Below are 17946 nucleotides of genomic sequence, written 5' to 3' on the forward strand. Positions count from 1 at the left end.
TCCCAGACCAGAGAAACAACTCATATCAAGAGTCTGCCTCTGGGAGGGAAAGAGTCAGTTTCGTAAATCAAAAAAAAGTACTTTAATTACATTTTCTGTGGCTGGTATTGGTACGTGTTAATAGCTTTTATTGAATTAATCAATCCGAATTTTATTTTTACAACATAAGAACATTTCTCAGAATATCTACTTAAAAAGCAGAGAAGATGGCTGCACGACGCAGCACGCAGTGGCCACTCCGGAATGAATATCTGTAATCTGTCAAGTAGGGTGCCGTGCACAATCCTGATTTGATGGAGGCGGACGTGAGAAATACAGAGGAACATCTGGTGAAACTTCTGACATGTCTGTTTCGCTGCCGCTCGACTGTGCGATCCAGAATCTCCAGAGGGGAAGGCCCCAAATCCTCAGCGTTGCCTGTTGCTTGGCGGCTGGGGCCAGGGTCGAAGCTCTCGGCAGAGATGGTGCCCGGTGCTCGGTGTCGGAGGCTCGAAGTTTTTGGACGGACTCAGAATCGGCTGTAATCGAATGCTTCCAGGATGCTGCATCGGCAAGCTTGCGGCGCTGGAGGTTCATGGCAGGTAGAGATTTTCATCCTTCTACCATCTGCGTGAGATGATGGGGCTATCGGGACTCTGAGACATTTTTTTTAACCGTGCCCATGGCCTGCTCTGTATCAAATTACGGTATTGCTTTGCACTGTTGTAACTATACATGTATGTTATAATTATGCGTCTTTTTGTCAGTTTTGGTCTTGGTCTGTCTTGTATTTCTGTGATATCATACTGGAGGAACATTGCATCATTTCTTAATGCAGGCATTACTAAATGACAATAAACGAGGACGGAGTATCCTCATAATCTAATCTAATCAAAGATTTGGGGAGATGTTATGAGGAAGCAGATTCAGCGGTTTGCCAAGTGAGATAGAAGACACGGATCAACACACACAAAATGCTGGAGGAACAGGCAGCATCTATGGAAAAGAGAACAGTCGACGTTTCAGGCCGATATCCTTCAGCAGGACTGGAGCGATAAAAAGATGAGTGGTAGAATTAAAATGTAGGGAAAGGAAAGGATGAAGCCAAGTGAGTGCTGAAACCGGGAGGGGCTGGGCGGAGCAAACAGTTGGGAAGTTGTTTTACGGAAGAGATACAGGACTGGAAAAGAGGGAGTCTGATAGGAGAGGACAGAAGGCCATGGAAGAAAGGAAACGGAGGAGGAGCACCAGGGGAGGCGATGGACAGGCAAGGAACTCAACCCCCGGCATCTCCAGGTTGGTGACTGTGAATTAAAAAAAATCGGTGGGAAATCCCAGATGTTGAAATTCCGAGCAACACACACAAAATGCTGGAGTAACTCAGCAGGCCAGGGGATAAGCAACTGCCTGCCTGTCTTCACACCGTCCCACGTGGAGAGTTAAAACCCGACCCTTACTGTTTCAGTTACAAAGCTGTGGTGGTGAAATGGAAAACCCGCCCCGCGTGGCAGGGAGGTGCGAAGCATCAGCGATACTCCACATCTCCCCATCTGTCACTCACTGGTCCGGCCGTGATGGTCTGAACATGACACCAACAGGTAATCCCGGTGGAGGAGTTGCTGCGTTTGAGGTGAGTGCTTGCAGTACATCAACGTCGCGAGTTCCGCTCACAAGGTGAACTGCGGGTTCAACACTGAAGCAACTCCGACATTCATTCAATCATCAGGACAGGATTAGGAAGTTAATGGCACCTCGTCTGAAAACGTCCTATTTATTAAAAATGAGCTTACCAGTGGGATGAATTGTCCGTCTAGACAATTAAGTGAAGTAAAACACATTTCGCGGGTGAAATATCGGGAACGAGGTGCAAGACGGGATAGAACACAAAAGGCACGGAGATAATAACCGGGTGGGCCAGAAAGTGGGGAAACAAGAAAGAAAGGTGGAGAAAAAGAGAAAGAGGAAAAACAGGGAATGAACAAAAGAAATGAAGTACGTTTGAGTTTGTATACGAGAAAGAGACGGAACGGACCCAGACATATACTGGCACGGACCCAGACCATGACATGTACAGACACAGGCATATACAGACAGAGAACCAGACCGAGACATTTACAGACACAGGCATAAACACATACATACATTCACACAAAACATCGCGCAACATTCACAGTTCTACAATTCTTAATAATCCCTGTAGCAGAGTGGCGCAGCGGAAGCGTGCTGGGCCCATAACCCAGAGGTCGATGGATCGAAACCATCCTCTGCTATATTCTCTGTTGGCGGCAGCAGATATTAATCCTCATGTTTTGAAACACCAATGTGTCACATCATACATCTAGAGAGGAAACCGCATTTCAATTGAAATTCTTCATTTATTCGTACTTGTTTAATTCTTGTCTCTGTGGCGCAATCGGTGAGCGCGTTCGGCTGTTAACCGAAAGGTTGGTGGTTCGAGCCCACCCAGGGACGCTAGTGTTCCGGTATTTTTTTCTCTCTCTTGTAACCGAGAAAATGTTCAGCAGCATCTATGGAATAAAGTACACAGTCGGTGTTTCAGGCCGAAACCCTTCTTCAAGGTCATGAAGCAGCCTAGCCTACTGAGTTCCTCCAGCCTTTTGTGTGTGTTGCTTGGATTTCCAGCATCTGCTGCACATTTTCTCGTTTGTGATTCGACTAGTGCACGACGAAATCTCTTCCATGGAATTGGATTGGATTGAATTGACTTTAGTAATTACGTCCTTCACATACATGAGGAGTAAAAATATTTACGTTACGTCTCCGTTTAAATGTGCAATGTGCAATTTATAGTAAATATGTAATAGATATTACTATATTTATTACAGTCAATATGACAGAAATACGATTCTATCAGCTTGAATTAATCAGTCTGATGGCCTGGTGGAAGAAGCCGTCCCGGAGCCTGTTGGTCCTGGCTTTTATGCTGCGGTACTGTTTCCCGGATGGTAGCAGCAGAAACAGTTTGAGATTCGGGTCACTCGGATCCTCAACAATCCTTCGGACCATTTTTACAAACCTGTCTCTGTAAATGTCCTGAATAGAGGGAGGTTCACATCTACAGATGCGCTGGGCTGTCCGCACCACTCTCTGCAGAGTCCTGCGATTGAGGGAGGTACAGTTCCCATACCAGGCAGTGATGCAGCCAGTCACGGTGCTCTCAATTCTGTGCCTGTAGAAAGTCCTTAGGATTTGGGGACCCATACCAAATTTCTTCAACCGTCTGGGGTGAAAGAGACGCTGCTGTGCCTTTTTCACCACGCAGCCGGTATTTACAGACTTCGTGAGATCCTCGCTGATGTGTATGCCGGGGAACTTTCACCCTCTCAACGCCAGATCCATTGATGTTAATGGGGCTGCGTACTCTGAAGGAGTTTGAATCTTCCCTTCGACGGGAGTTAGTGAAACCCTCTCTCACTGCTCCCCCTCTGTGATCTCAGCTCTTGTTTTTCTGCTGTGTTTCATTACCAGCTGGGAAACTCTGCGCTGTCCGGAGGCCGGCGCTCGCTACTGCTGCCGCAACGGGCTCAGGGGGAATTGAATCTGTTCTACGAGTTTCAGTCACATACGGTACCGAAATACAGTTAAAAGCTTCTCATTCTCACTGTTCAGAGAGATCAAACGATTACACACTGTATTGGGAGAGAACAAGGTGAAGCAATAACAAAATGCAGAATAAAGTGTAACAGCGACAGAGAAAGCACGGCGCAGGTAAATAATAAGGTGCAGCTTCGTACCGAGGTGGATTGTGAGGTCAAACGTCCATCCTACCTTATGGGAAACCATTCAATAGACACAACAGTGGGACTAAAACTATCCCTGAGACTGTGACGCGTGCTTTCAAGCTTTTGTACTTTCTGCCGGATGAAAGAGGGAACGAGAGAATATCTGGGGCAGGTCATGTCTTTGGTCAGGAAAATGTATGTTCGATTTGACCAGAAAGTGTGTGTTTCCTACAGCGGAGTCCGTGGAACTAATGGACTTCCCGGGTCTAATGCTGTATTTCTCATTCAGTTTGGGGTCCTCGATCATCCTACATGAGGGACCACCACCATCGTACATGAGGAATTCATCAGATCCATTAGAGTGAAATTCACTCAGAACAAATTGCTCAGGAATTAGAGTTCTGCGTTCATGGCGCTTGGCGAGGGCTTTTTTTTAGCCTGAAAGTGTACAACCTGCAATGGCCGGGAATGGAAACCGTGTCAACTGCTTGGGAAGCAGCTATGCTCAACACTATATCACCATCTCCCCATGATGCAAACCAGATTCGGTTACTGAATGGTCTCTGGTGCTATCAGATTCTGTTACTCGATTATCAGTGTCTGAGCTGTTTTCTGAAGGATCGTTCCCCACTCTGTTGCAGTTCCTATTCCGACCAGTGGATGTCGCGACGTTCCGACAGACCGGAGAAACACAGCACCTGGGATCCGACTGAAGGGAGAATCGACCCGAGAGGTTCGAAGGGCTACAAATGGTTTCCTGCTTCACGTATCAGTAAAAGGGAAACAAATCCTGATTATAAATATCCGTTCAAACAACACGCAGTTAGACGTTAATGGGATCCCCTCCTTTGCCCAGTCTTTAAACACAGTAAGTGACTGAATCGCTAATGAATCCTGAGACCCGTCCAGTCACAAAGTGAGGAGCGGATGGGTAAAATGCACCAGCTCTACACTCAGCAAACAAACATCAGAGTGACTCTCTGAGTTCTCCTACACACTGACATCCGTGTGATAGGTTCCATACTCTTGTTTATTCCTCGCTAGTTCAATGGTTAGTATCCCCGCTTGTCACGCGGGAGACCAAGGTTAATTTCGCCAACGAGGAGACCGTTTTCCTGCTTCAAATGAAGACGGGATTATAATATGGGACAATCTAGTGTGCAAATAGCCCAAAAATGGAGTGTTTCCCGAGAACAAGAGACATTCATCATTTTGTTTTCACTTTTCCCTCACGACGTCTGTATCTCAAGGCCGTTTGACGTTACACTCAATGACCGAATCCGTCACTCCGAAACATTATACAGAGACTGCTGCCGTGAGATATGAACTCCCGCACTTTCCCAGCACTCGTGCCGACTCTCTCAGTTTGTCTGGTTGACCGTGTGGAGAAGACAGGCAAAGGAACAGCTGAAACACTTTGGAGAGAACGATGCCATGGAATGTGTAACGCCGGGTTTAAAGCCACCCTGCCCCTCCCGCAACTCTGGACCCTCTGAACAGACGCTCAGAAAATGAATTTGGGGGCGGGGAGAAGGTGGGATTGAGTTTGTGACGTCATTACAACACGTGAGCATTCGTTTCGTTGCTCCGCCCCTAGACCTGATTGACAGCAAAATACCTGAAAACGGTGCGAGTTGCTGATTGGCTCAGTAGCGTTGGTGGCGCTGGCTGTGAATGTGCGGGGATGATGGGAAATAAAGTAAGTTCAGGTTGGGGGTGGGGGGCGAAGAGTGTCTGGAAAAGGATCCGGAAATAAAGAGTCCGGGTGAGTGCGGTAAGAGGTTGGAATGAAGTTGGATCTAGATATGCAAAACGGAAAAAGGAAAACAATATTGCAATCATTTCAAGAGATTTGAGAGGATACTAAAAAAAGGAAAGAAGACTTCGAGGTACTGTTTAAATTTTACCCGAAACAGATTTATTTTACCAATCCCATTAAATTAACTGCAGCAATACACAAAATGCTGGAGGAATTCAACAGCATCTATAGAAAAGAGTTCAGTCGACATTTCAGACCGAGACCATTCATCAGTCCTCAGTTCCTCCGGCATTTCATTTGTGTAGCTTGGATTTTCAGCATCTGCACGTTTTCTCAATTGAAGTTAACTAAATTTGATAACTATTTTAGGGAATATAGATTGTGCTCAAACCTTAAGGGGAGGTGATGTGCTAATCGTTAAGATAAGAAACTGTGAGAAGGCATTACATTTGAAGACTTTATTTGGTTAAAAAAAGATGGTATCTGTGTTGCCTAATGAAAATACAGGTATCGGGGTGTTAGGACAGGTGTTCTGGTGGAGATTTCGATAAAGAGATTAAGAATGTAAATAGATTACAAGTGCAAACGCGAGGATATCTGCAGATACTGCAAATTCAAGCAACACACACACAAAAGTGCTGGTGAACGCAGCAGGTCAGGCAGCGTCTATAGAAAGAGTTACAGTCGACGTTTCGGACCGAGACCCTTCGTCAGGACTCGCCCGAAACGTCGACTGTACCCCTTCCTATAGATGCTGCCTGGCCTGCTGCGCTCACCAGCATTTTTTGTGTGTGTTGCAGAGATTACAAGTAGTTTGAAATGGAGAAAACATGGACAGTTTAACTGCATTGATATATTTTGATGAGGTGAAGCTTTCAAGTAAAGTTAGTCTGGGGTATGTTAGTTATAATGCACGAGCGCATATTCCACCTCCGCTTAGATGTCACAATGTCAGAGATTTGGGCATGTTGTGGCAGTATCTAAGGTGTAGTTAGTGTTGTGGGAAACTTAATATGAAGATTGTGAAGGTGTAAAGTTTGACTGGTGTAATTGTAGAGGAGAACATAGTGCAGTCTAGTCATAGTCATAGTCATAGTCATACTTTATTGATCCCGAGGGAAATTGGTTTTCATTACAGTTGCACCATAAATAATAAATAGTAATAGAACCATAAATAGTTTAATAGTACTATGTAAATTATGCCAGTAAGTTATGAAATAAGTCCAGGACCAGCCTATTGGCTCAGGGTGTCTGACCCTCCATGGGAGGAGTTGTAAAGTTTGATGGCCACAGGCAGGAATGACTTCCTATGATGCTCAGTGTTGCATCTCGGTGGAATGAGTCTCTGGCTGAATGTACTCCTGTGCCCACCCAGTACATTATGTAGTGGATGGGAGACATTGTCCAAGATGGCATGCAACTTAGGCAGCATCCTCCTTTCAGACACCACCATGAGAGAGTCCAGTTCCATCCCCACAACATCACTGGTGTTACAAATGAGTTTGTTGATTCTGTTGGTGTCTGCTACACTCAGCCTGCTGCCCCAGCACACAACAGCAAACATGATAGCACTGGCCACCACAGACTTGTAGAACATCCTCAGCATCGTCTGGCAGATGTTAAATGACTTCAGTCTTCTCAGGAAATAGAGATGGCTCTGTCCCTTCTTGTAGACAGCCTCAGTGTTCTTTGACCAGTCCAGTTTATTGTCAATTCGTATCCCTAGGTATTTGTAATCCTCCACCATGTCCACACTGACCCCCTGGATGGAAACAGGGGTCACCGGTACCTTAGCTCTCCTCAGGTCTACCACCAGCTCCTTTGTCTTTTTCACATTAAGCTGCAGATAATTCAGCTCACACCATGTTACAAGGATGTGAAGTACAGTACTTAAGAAAGCAGCTGGTTGAACAGGTTAAAGTACAGTTAGGTGTGTCTTAAACAGAGGCCTTGCAACACAGTTAAACCAAATGTTGATCAAGTATAACCAGTCAGATAGAATATGAAGTCAGCGGCTATGTGTCACATCACAGGTCCATTAATAAAGATACTTTACTAGTCAATGAAATGAAGTTTGTGATGTTTATAAAAGATGTGGTGAATTGTGCTGTTCAGTCATCCAGACATACTGAGAAAATTAAAATGATTGTGAAAGCTGCGGAAAAGTATCTCGGTATAACTGGTGTTATGTGGGAAACTGTAAAAGAAGCTCTGATGGGTGGGGTATCTGTAGTTCAGTCTCTTTGTGCAGGTACAGAATGGGATTAAGAATATTGCAGTGGAATGAGAGAAATTCGATGGTCAAGACATTAGGAAGTTTATTTTTGATTCATCAAATTGGCCCAATATGAAAACGGGCTGTTACCGCATTTCCTTTACAGGAAATTATATTGCAGTATGGCATGATAGGTTAGGTGATAGAGGGGGTGGTGTTGCACGTTTAATATGGGAAGGGGCAGGACACAGAGTTGTGGATGTGAATGAAGTGTATGAGGTGTTTGTAGCAGAGGCATTTGATTCAACAGGTAGGGGTACTAAAGTGGTAAAACTCTTGTGGAGAGCTTTTGATTGATTTGTTGGAAAGCATATGTCACTCTAGATCGCTAAGGGTTGTATGGTGTGGGGATTTTTGTGCACAGTTCACTGTGGGGTCATTCATGGAACTGTTTGATTGTAGAAGAATGTTTAGGTATTTCCAATCTTGTGTGATTTAATGATGGGAGGGGTATGAAATGTAATGTTTCTAATCATCTGAAAACTGCTGTAAATTTAACTCCAGTTGCAAACATTCTGGCTGGAGTGACTGAATGAGATGTTATGAGTGAGGAGACAATGGGGAGTGATTACTTTCCTATATTTATAAGCTCAGGTTTGGAGTTATATAGGGGGCAGGAGACTGTTTTTAGGAAGTGGAATTTTGATGAAGCAAACTGGGAGAATGTTGAGGATGATATGGGTTTCTGCAATGAATGGTGATGTCACATTATTCATCAAACTGCGGTGGAAGTGATGCCTGTTAAAAATGACATTAATAGGAGGAAGACTGCACCTTGGTGGATGGGGGAGTGTGCAGAGGGAATTAGGGAGAGAAATAAGGTGTTTGGGAGAGTTGAGAATTATCATTCTCTGAGTGACCTTATTAAGTATGAAAGGGTACAAGCTGTGGTGAGGAAAGTGGTGAAGGTTGTGAAAGAGGTTTACTGGAGGTCATCTTGTGATAGTATTGGACAGGATACTAAACTTGGAGGTGTTTGGGGAATGATTCAGAAAATCGGGGTGTGGGGTTCATCGGGTTAATAACATTCCAGTATTGATTAAAGAAGGTGATTGTAAGAACATAGAACAGTACAGCACAGTACGGGCCCTTCGGCCCACAATGTTGTGCCGACCTTCAAACCCTGCCTCCCATATAAGCTCCCACCTTAAATTCCTCCATATACCTGTCTAGTAGTCTCTTAAACCTCACTAGTGTATCTGCCTCCACCACTGACTCAGGCAGTGCATTCCATGCACCAACCACTCTCTGAGTAAAAAACCTTCCTCTAATATCCCCCTTGAACTTCCAACCCCTTACCTTAAAGCCATGTCCTCTTGTATTGAGCAGTGGTGCCCTGGGGAAGAGGCGCTGGCTATCCACTCAATCTATTCCTCTTATTATCTTGTACACCTCCATCATGTCTCCTGTCATCCTCCTTCTCTCCAAAGAGTAAAGCCCTAGCTCCCTTAATCTCTGATCATAATGCATACTCTCTAAACCAGGCAGCATCCTGGTAAATCTCCTCTGTACCCTTTCCAATGCTTCCACATCCTTCCTATAGTGAGGCAACCAGAACTGGACACAGTACTCCAAGTGTGGCCTAACCAGTGTTATATAGAGCTGCATCATTACATCGTGACTCTTAAACTCTATCCCTGGACTTATGAAAGTTAACACCCCATATGCTTTCTTAACTACCCTATCCACCTGTGAGGCAACTTTCAGGGAATCTGTGGACACGTACCCCCAGATCCCTCTGCTCCTCCATGCTACCAAGCATGCTGGCATTTACTTTGTACTCTGCCTTGGAGTTTGTCCTTCCAAAGTGTACCACCTCAGACTTCTCAGGCTTGAACTCCATCTGCCACTTCTCAGCCCACTTCTGCATCCTACCAATGTCTCTCTGCAAACTTTGACAATCCTCTACACTATCTACTACACCACCAACATTTGTGTCATCTGCAAACTTGCCAACCCACCCTTCTATCCCCACATCCAGGTCGTCAATAAAAATCAGGAAATGTAGAGGTCCCAGAACAGATCCTTGTGGGACACCACTAGTCACAATCCTCCAATCTGAATGTACGCCCTCTACTGAAATAGAGAAGGTTGAGTTACTGGCTTGGTCATTTGCTGCATGTCACAATCAAGATAATTTAAATGAAGAGCCTAAATGATGTCAAGATGAGGATTTAAGTGAATAAACTGATGTGTTGAAAGCCAGCTGTAACAATGATAGTGTTAGTTATGTAGAGTTTATTTGTGTGAATGTAAGAAAGCTATTAACAGTGCAAGTCAGATGGCTGTAGGAAAGGATGATATATGTTAGTGTATGTTTAAGCATATAGCTTACAACTCTTGAGATAATATTAACAAATTGGAATCATATTTGGAGTTTAGACCATATTTCCTCCTTATAGAAAATGATAGTACCTGTTCCGAAACCTGGAAATCCCCACAGGATCCTTCTAATTATAGACCAATATCATTAACATCCCATCTCATTTCGGTAAACTTACAGAACATATGGTAATAGAGTTGTTGAATTATATTTTGGAAAAGAGAGGTGATGGAGCATTTTATCAGCGTGGATTTTGGAACTGTACAATGACATTGGATTCAGTTTTATGTTTGGAAGATGATATTGGGAAAGCACTTGTAAATAAAGAAGTTGTAATTGCAGTATTTTTGTATTGAAAAAACATATGATATGTTATGAAAGGATTAAATTATAGAAATGTGGAGTGAGAAGGAGGCTACATTATTTTTTTCTGAGTTTTTTATTTGTATGCTCCAGGCAGTTAAGGATACGTAAGGTATATTTGGGATTCTATATGGTGGAGAATGGGACCCTATAAGACAGTATTTGTAGCCCTTTATTGTTTAATATTATGATTAGTGATATTTTTTCTGAGATAGGTACTGGGGTGGGGAAATGACCTTTTGCAGATGATGCAGATTTATGGATCAGAGGTATAAAATCCAATCCAATTGTATATAGAATGTGATTAGTGATTAATAAGGTCAAACAGTGGGAATATAGACAGGGTTTAAAGCTTTCAGTAGCTAAAATACATTTTGTGTTTCACAAAGATGATCAATAGACCTCTTTATTGATCCATATCTTCCTCAATAGCAATTGATTTGAAATTATATGGTCAAACTCTTGAATAAGTGTCAGTGGTAAGATTTTATGGCATGTGGCTGGATTATAAGCCGACATGGAAGCACCATATCAGTAAAATAATTGATAAATGTAAAGGAGCACCGAATATTCTTGGGTGTCTGTGTACGTATTCTTGGGGCACTATCGGCCCATCACTGTGACTCTGTAAATAATTGATAAATGTAAAGGAACACTGAATATCCCTGGGTGTCTGTGTGGGTATTCTTGGGGAGCTATCGGCCCATCACTGTGACTCTGACGGGGAACCAATGCTACCAGAAATCTACCGAGCTGCTCATCCGCAAACTTCCCTTCCAGCATCTGGTGCAGAAGATCAGGCAGGACTTCAAAACCGATCTATGCTTCCAGAGCTCGACCATCAAAGGCCTGGAGGAGATTAACGAGGCTTACCTGGTCGGGCTCTTTGCACCATCCACACCAAGCGAGTCACCCTTGTGCCCAAAGATATTCAGTTGGCTCGCGGCATCGCCAGAAGCGAGCCTCAGCCTGGCCTCGGCAGCAAACACAACAAAATGCTCTTTTAAGAGCCACTAACCTGGAAGAGGAAAGGGCTGTCGCTTTCTCTTCATTACACTGTTGTGTTCACACACATTATCCCTCTGATCTCCCCCGTGGGAGTTTTGGGGTTGTTTGATGGGAAATCCCAATTCTCACACCAACTGATCTATTTGTTTTGGTCTCAGCTCATTTCATCAACACATCAATGTCACACTTTAGCCAAAGATGACCATCCACACCAGCAATAACCCCATCATCTCACAGTCAGTGTGAACTTACTGCTCACGATTCCTACATCCACTCCCAAATCACTCAGTTATATCACAAACAGCAAAGGTCACAGAACAGATCCATGTGGAACAACACTTGTCACCAGCATCTGATCACAAAACTACTCTCTGCCATCACTCTGTCTCCTATTGCAAAGCTAATTCTGGATCCAATTTGCCAAATGGCCTGACTGAGGCCCATATGAACCGTATCAATAAACTTCGTCGGTGACGGCAGACCTGGGTGAGGACGGTCAGGACCCAAGTGCTGGAGTATCAGAGACTAAAATCCAGACACGATAGGAGATGGAAACAACGACGGGGTTCCAAACCAGTCTGTGTCTGGAGGGAAGAGCACTTTGAGTAACTCCTTTGCTCCAAATTGGAGAAAAATAGGTAAATAGAAGAGAAGTAAAAAATTACAATAGAAACTGCAGATTCTGCAGTCGGAAGCAAAAGCAGAAAACAGGAAACTCCAGACCTGCCAGTTCACCACTTGTACTAGGAGAACATTTGGGGCTGTAGCAAAGCAGGAAATTATTACCAACTTACAAAACCATCAGCCAAAGTTAACAGACTCTGGTGAAAGAGATTCTATGTTTAACAAATACATTTGAGTGTTTGAAGCTGTAACACCAACTGTGGACAACGAGTCCCAGGAATGCACTGAACCAAGATGTCCAGGACACGTTTGATAAGCCGCTCCATCACAGGGAGTTGGGGAAAATGAGAGCTGACCGTGATTTCTGAACTTGCTGATCAGAAACACTGATGGGAACTGAGTTGTGAAGAGCGGTGAGGAGTCTACAAAGGGGTAGATACAGGTGACGTGATTGGACACAGGTCTGACAACTGGGATATTGTGGGGGAGGGAGAGTGTGAACTTGTACCTGACCCTCTGGCTAAAGAAATGTCTTCTTATCTCTTTTCTGAAGAGACATCCTTCTACTCTGAGTGTGTGCCATCTGGTGCTGGACGAACCCACTACAGGAAACATCCACTCCACGTTCACTCAAGTGGTTATAATGTCACTCTCTTCTCATTCTTATGAACTTCAGCAAGTACAGGCCCAGAGCCATCAAATGCACCTAATATGTTAACCTTTTCATTCCCGGGGTCATTCTCGTCAACCTGCTCTGGACCCTCTCTGATGCAAACACATCATTCCTTGGATAAAGGGCCCAGCATTGCTCACAATACTCCTTGCGGACTGACAAATGTCAGCATGGACAAGCGGGCCCCTATTTTCACATTTCTGTGAGAAAAGTAACTAATTTTCATTCTTATATTTTGCTGATTTTAATGTAATCTTCTTCCTCAGTTGTAATTTCTATTTCCCTTCACGATGAAGACTTTGCATTCAAAGTCAACAACATCTCCTCCACAATCACCGTCAGCACTGGTGCACCACAAGGTTGTGCTTGGCCCACGACTCTACTCACTTTATACCTGTGATTGTGTGGCTAAGTACAACCCCGATGACATATTTAAGTTTGCAGATGACACCACTGTTGTTGGGTGAATCAAAGGTGGTGACAAATTTGCCCTCAGGAGGGAGATGTGTGATCTGGTTGAATGGTGCCACAACGACAACCTCTCACTCAATATCAGCAGATCACTGACCACAGGGGCAGGAAACCGGACGTCCACGGATCAGTCATCAGCAGGGGACTGGAGGTGGAGAGAGTCAGTAACATTAAATTTCTGAGCATTATCATTTCAGAGGGTCTGTCCTGGGACTAGCAGTAAGTGTCACTATAAAGCAGGCAGGGCAGTGACTCTGCCTGCGTGTAATCAGCGTGACATCTGAAACTTTGACAGATATAGATGCAGAGTGGAGAGTAACCTGACTGGTTTCATCATGGCCTGATATGGAAACACAATGATCAGGAATGGAAAGGAAAATGTCTACAAGAAATTTGTGGAGATGTCAGGTGTAATTTTTTTTACCAGAGCGTGGTGAGTGCGTGGAATAGGCTACCGGCAAAGGTAGTGGAGGCGGATACAATAGAGTATTTTCACAGACTCCTGGATAGGTACTTGGAGCTTAGAAAAACAAAGGGCTCTGGGTAATGCCAGGTAATTTCTAAAATAGGTAGAGGTTTGACACGGCATCGTGGGCCGAAGGGCCTGTATTGTGCTGTAGGTTTTCCATGTTTCTAACTGGTGGATGCATCCCAGTACATCACAGGCGAAGCCCTCCCCATCATTCAGTACATTTACAAGCAGCACTTCTACAAGAAAGCTGCATCCATCATCAACAACATCCTTCAGCCACCTCATGCTCTCTTCCACTGCTGCCATCGGGAAGGACGTACAGGAGCCTTAGGTCCCACACCACCAGGTTCAGGAAGAGTTGTTACCCTACAGCAGTCATGCTCTTGAAATGGTGTAGGTATCTTCACTGAACTAATTGCATATCCTGCACACTCACTTTCAAGTACTCCACAACTGAATTGCACAGTAATACACATCAAAGTTGCTGGTGAATGCAGCAGGCCAGGCAGCATCTCTAGGAAGAGGAGCAGTCGATGTTTCAGGCCCAGACCCTTCGTCAGGACACAGTAATATTTATGTTTTAGTATTTGCATTATTTGTCTTCTTTTGCACATTGGCTGTCTGTTCAGTCTTTGCTGTTTATAGTTTTCCTAAATTCCACTGTCTTCATTTCCCTGTAAATGCCTGAAAGAAAATTAATCTGAAAGTAGTAACCTGTTGCACCAGATGTCCCAACACAGGGGACCACTGCTACACTACGATAAGGAATGTCTATCATTTGCTCCTAAGACCACATTTCGTTAAGTTGGATCATTTGACTGTACTCCTCCTACCTGCACACAGACAGAGCCTAAGGAACAAGGCTTCAGAGATCAAGATAACCGAGGGGTGGTGTTGGGAGGCAGAGGAACGGTTACAGGATTGCCTTGGGTCAGCAGGCTGAGCCATGTTCATGAACTCATCTCAGGACCTGAAGGACGACACCGGGGTCACTACAGACTTTACTAAAACAGCTGTGGAGTCGTGTGTCCCCACAAAATCATTCAGGCTTTTCCCAAATCAGTAGGCCTGGATGAGCAATGAGATCAGGAACCTGCTGAGTGCCAGGTCAGAGGCATTCAAGTCTGGAGATCAGGAATGCTACAAGAGGTGCAGGTATGATCTCCAGAAACCATCTCTTTGGCAAAGTGGAGATTCCAGGCTAGACTGGAATAAAAGAGAGATGCTTGATAGCTGTGTCAGGGTTTGAATGCCAGAACCTCCTGCAAAGGTAAATCTTGTGATAAAAGGGGACAGCACAGCTTCGCTTCCAGACGAGCTCAATGCCTCCTATGCTCACTTTGTCCACCAGAAGAGGGAGCACCCCCGTGTCTCCCGATGGTCATTTGGTCTCAGTATCTGAAGATGACGTGCAGGCTGCCTTCAAGGGAGTGAATCCAAGGAAAGCATCCAGTCTGGATGGAGTACCTGGCCGAGTACTGAAGACCTGTGCTGACCAGCTGGCTCATGTATTCATGGATATCTTCAACCTCTCGATCTGGCAGTGTGTGGTACCCACCTACTTCAAGGAAGCTTCAATTATTACGGTGGCCAACAGGAGCGTGGTAACCTGTTTAAATGACTATTACCCAATGGCACTTACATCCACAGTGATGAAGTGTTTTGACAGGCTGGTGTTGAAGCATATCAGCTCTTGTCTGAATGGTGACTTGGATCCTCTCCAATTCACCTGCCGAAGCAACAGCAGATGCTGTCTTGTTGTCTCTTCACACAACTCTGGAACATCTGGAGAGCAAAGATGCAAACATCTGGATGCCCTTTATTGATTACAGTTCAGCATTTAACACCATCATCCCCTCAAAGCTGATCAGTAAGCTCTCAGACCTGGGCCTCAATACCCCCTTGTGCAATTGGATCCTGGATTTTCTCAGGTGCAGATCCAAGTCAGTTCAGATTGGCAAAAACATCTACTCCACAATCTCTATCAGCACAGGAGCACCACAAGGAAGTGTGCTTGGCCCCCAGCTCTACTCACTTTACACCTATGACTGTGTAGCTGAGTACAGCTCCAACACCATATACAAGTTTGCTGATCACACCACAATCAAAGGTGGTGATGAATCAGCAAACAGGAGAGAGATTGAAAACTTTGCTGAGTGGTGTATTAACAACAACCCCTCACTCAATGTCAGTAAGACTAAGGGACGGATTGTACACTTTAGGAGGGAAAAACCAAAGGTCCATGAGCTAGTAATCAAAGGATGATCAGAGGTGGAGAGAGTCAGTAACTTTAAATTCCCGTGTGTCACTCACTCAGAGGACCTGCCCTGGACCCATCGCATAAATATAATTGTGAAGAAAGCACAACAGCACTCTACTTCCTCAGGACTCTGCGGAGGTTCAGCATGTCATTGAAAACCTTGGCAAACTTATATAAATGTGTGGTGGAAGGTGTGCTGACTGGCTGCATTACGGCCTGGTACAGGAACACCAATGCCTTTGAGTGGAAAATCCCACAAAGTGTAGTGGATTCGGCCCAGTATATCACAGGTAAAACCCTCACAACCACTGAGCACATCTACATGAAACATTACCATAGGAAAGCAGCGTCCATCAGCAAAGATCCTCACCACCTAGGCAATGATCTTTTCTCACTGTTACCATCAGGTAGAAGGTACAGGTACCTCAGGACTCGCCCCACCAGGTTCAAGAACAGTTACTACCCCTCAACCATCAGTGTCTTGAACAAAACACTCATGTCACCACTGTTATATCGTTATTTCATGCTTGTTATTTATTGCTATTTATTTCTCTGCATTTACACAATTTGTTTACAGTTTATAGTTCCTCATATTTACAGTTCACAGTTACTGTTCTATAGATTTGTTAAGATTGCCCGCAGAACAAGATTCTCGGGGTTGTCTGTGAGAATACATTTGAATTTGAACTTTGAACAATATGGTGACATATGCGCAGTGTGATAACAACTTACTTTGGATAAAATTTTGGCTTTGACAATATTTTTCCGTGATGCTCTTTTATCATGATCCAGTTCCAACATATTTCATCCAAAATTATAAAAAGATTATCCACACAAAAATATAGAAAATACAAACATGACATATTTATAAGATCGAAGAGCTAAATTACAATATGAATATTACTGTGTATAACACACTCAATTCCAGGGAATGGGGGAGTGGGTCAGCGTACCTGGAAATCTCCCACTCTCCCCATTCTGTTTACAATGGTCGCAAGTTTTTCAGCCGCTCTGCTGATTGACAGCTCCCTCTGCCCCGCCTCCCCGGCTGCCGGGTCACTGTCACGTGACACGTTGTGATTGTTACCCCGTGACGCGCTGACGTCACAAAGCCCCACCTTTAGCGACGTCGTTTCCCGGGGAACGGGCCGTGGTGGGCGGTAAGTCCGGGGTGGTGGAGTCGGTCTCCACTTGTTGGGGTTTCGGCCTCTCCTCTTCCTGCCCGCGGAACAGTGAGTGTCTGTCAGCGCCTCACTGCACCGGCTCTCTGCCTCAGGTACAATATTTAAAACATATTTGCACAGTCACATGGATGGGAAAGGTTGAGAGGGATACGGGCCTAATGCAGGCAGATGGGCCGAGTTCAGGTCGACAACTTGGTCGGCGGGGATGAGTTGTACCGAAGGGACTGTTTCATTTCTGTATAAACCAGTGACTCTATTTTGGGAGGTTAAATCATGGCAGGATGTACACAGGTTCCTGAGAAGTTTCTGCCCCCCTCCCCCACACCTCTCTGGTACTGATTTAGATACCAGTTATTCTCTGTGTGAAATATTTACCCCTCAGATCCCCTTTGAATCCGTCTTTAAACAGTTTTGTCCTATTCTAATGAGAGGCAGTTCTTTGACTGTCGAGGCAAGCAGAACACACAACCCTGTCTACCTGTGATGCCACGTACAGGGAACTGTGTAACAATATTAGAGGCACATGCACAGGGGCTTCAGTGAGCAAGGCCCAGAGGGATATGAAACTAATGCAGGAAAGTGGGATTAGTACAGCTGTGCATGATGGGGAGCATAAATGTGATGGGCCAGAGGGTCTGTTTCTATCCAGTACAACCCTGACCACAGCAGTCCTCCACTGCAGTGGGGTTTGTCACCTTCATTCTCAACTGTGAGCTTGTTCCACTGAACCCCTTATCCTCTGAGAAGACATTTGCACCCTCCCACCGTGACCAAGCTATCAGCCATCTCTCCTAATATCACCCAGAGTACTT

The 17946-nt window shown here is 44.7% G+C and overlaps 2 protein-coding genes and 1 non-coding gene across 4 annotated transcripts in view; 2 read left to right on the forward strand and 1 right to left on the reverse strand.

Annotated features, from left to right (window-relative positions):
• Positions 1-17946, reverse strand: part of LOC140188855 (uncharacterized) — a 631689-nt gene that overhangs the window by 583201 nt on the left and 30542 nt on the right. The gene's annotated exons all lie outside the window — the stretch shown is intronic.
• On the forward strand, positions 2378-2451 carry trnan-guu (transfer RNA asparagine (anticodon GUU)). Its single transcript has one exon. It is a non-coding gene; the product is annotated as a tRNA-Asn (tRNA).
• The window catches only part of LOC140188856 (histone H3), a 31478-nt gene continuing 19075 nt past the window's right edge, over positions 5544-17946 (forward strand). The window contains exon 1 of one of the 2 annotated variants that reach the window (XM_072245512.1): positions 5544-5611. The gene's annotated coding sequence lies outside the window, so the exon portion shown is untranslated. Of the gene's footprint in view, positions 5612-17093; positions 17227-17946 lie in introns of those variants that run through there. The other variant, XM_072245511.1, reaches the window with a different exon arrangement.

The sequence above is a fragment of the Mobula birostris genome, chromosome 28 (genome assembly GCF_030028105.1).
Source record: "Mobula birostris isolate sMobBir1 chromosome 28, sMobBir1.hap1, whole genome shotgun sequence".
Classification (NCBI taxonomy): domain Eukaryota; kingdom Metazoa; phylum Chordata; class Chondrichthyes; order Myliobatiformes; family Myliobatidae; genus Mobula; species Mobula birostris.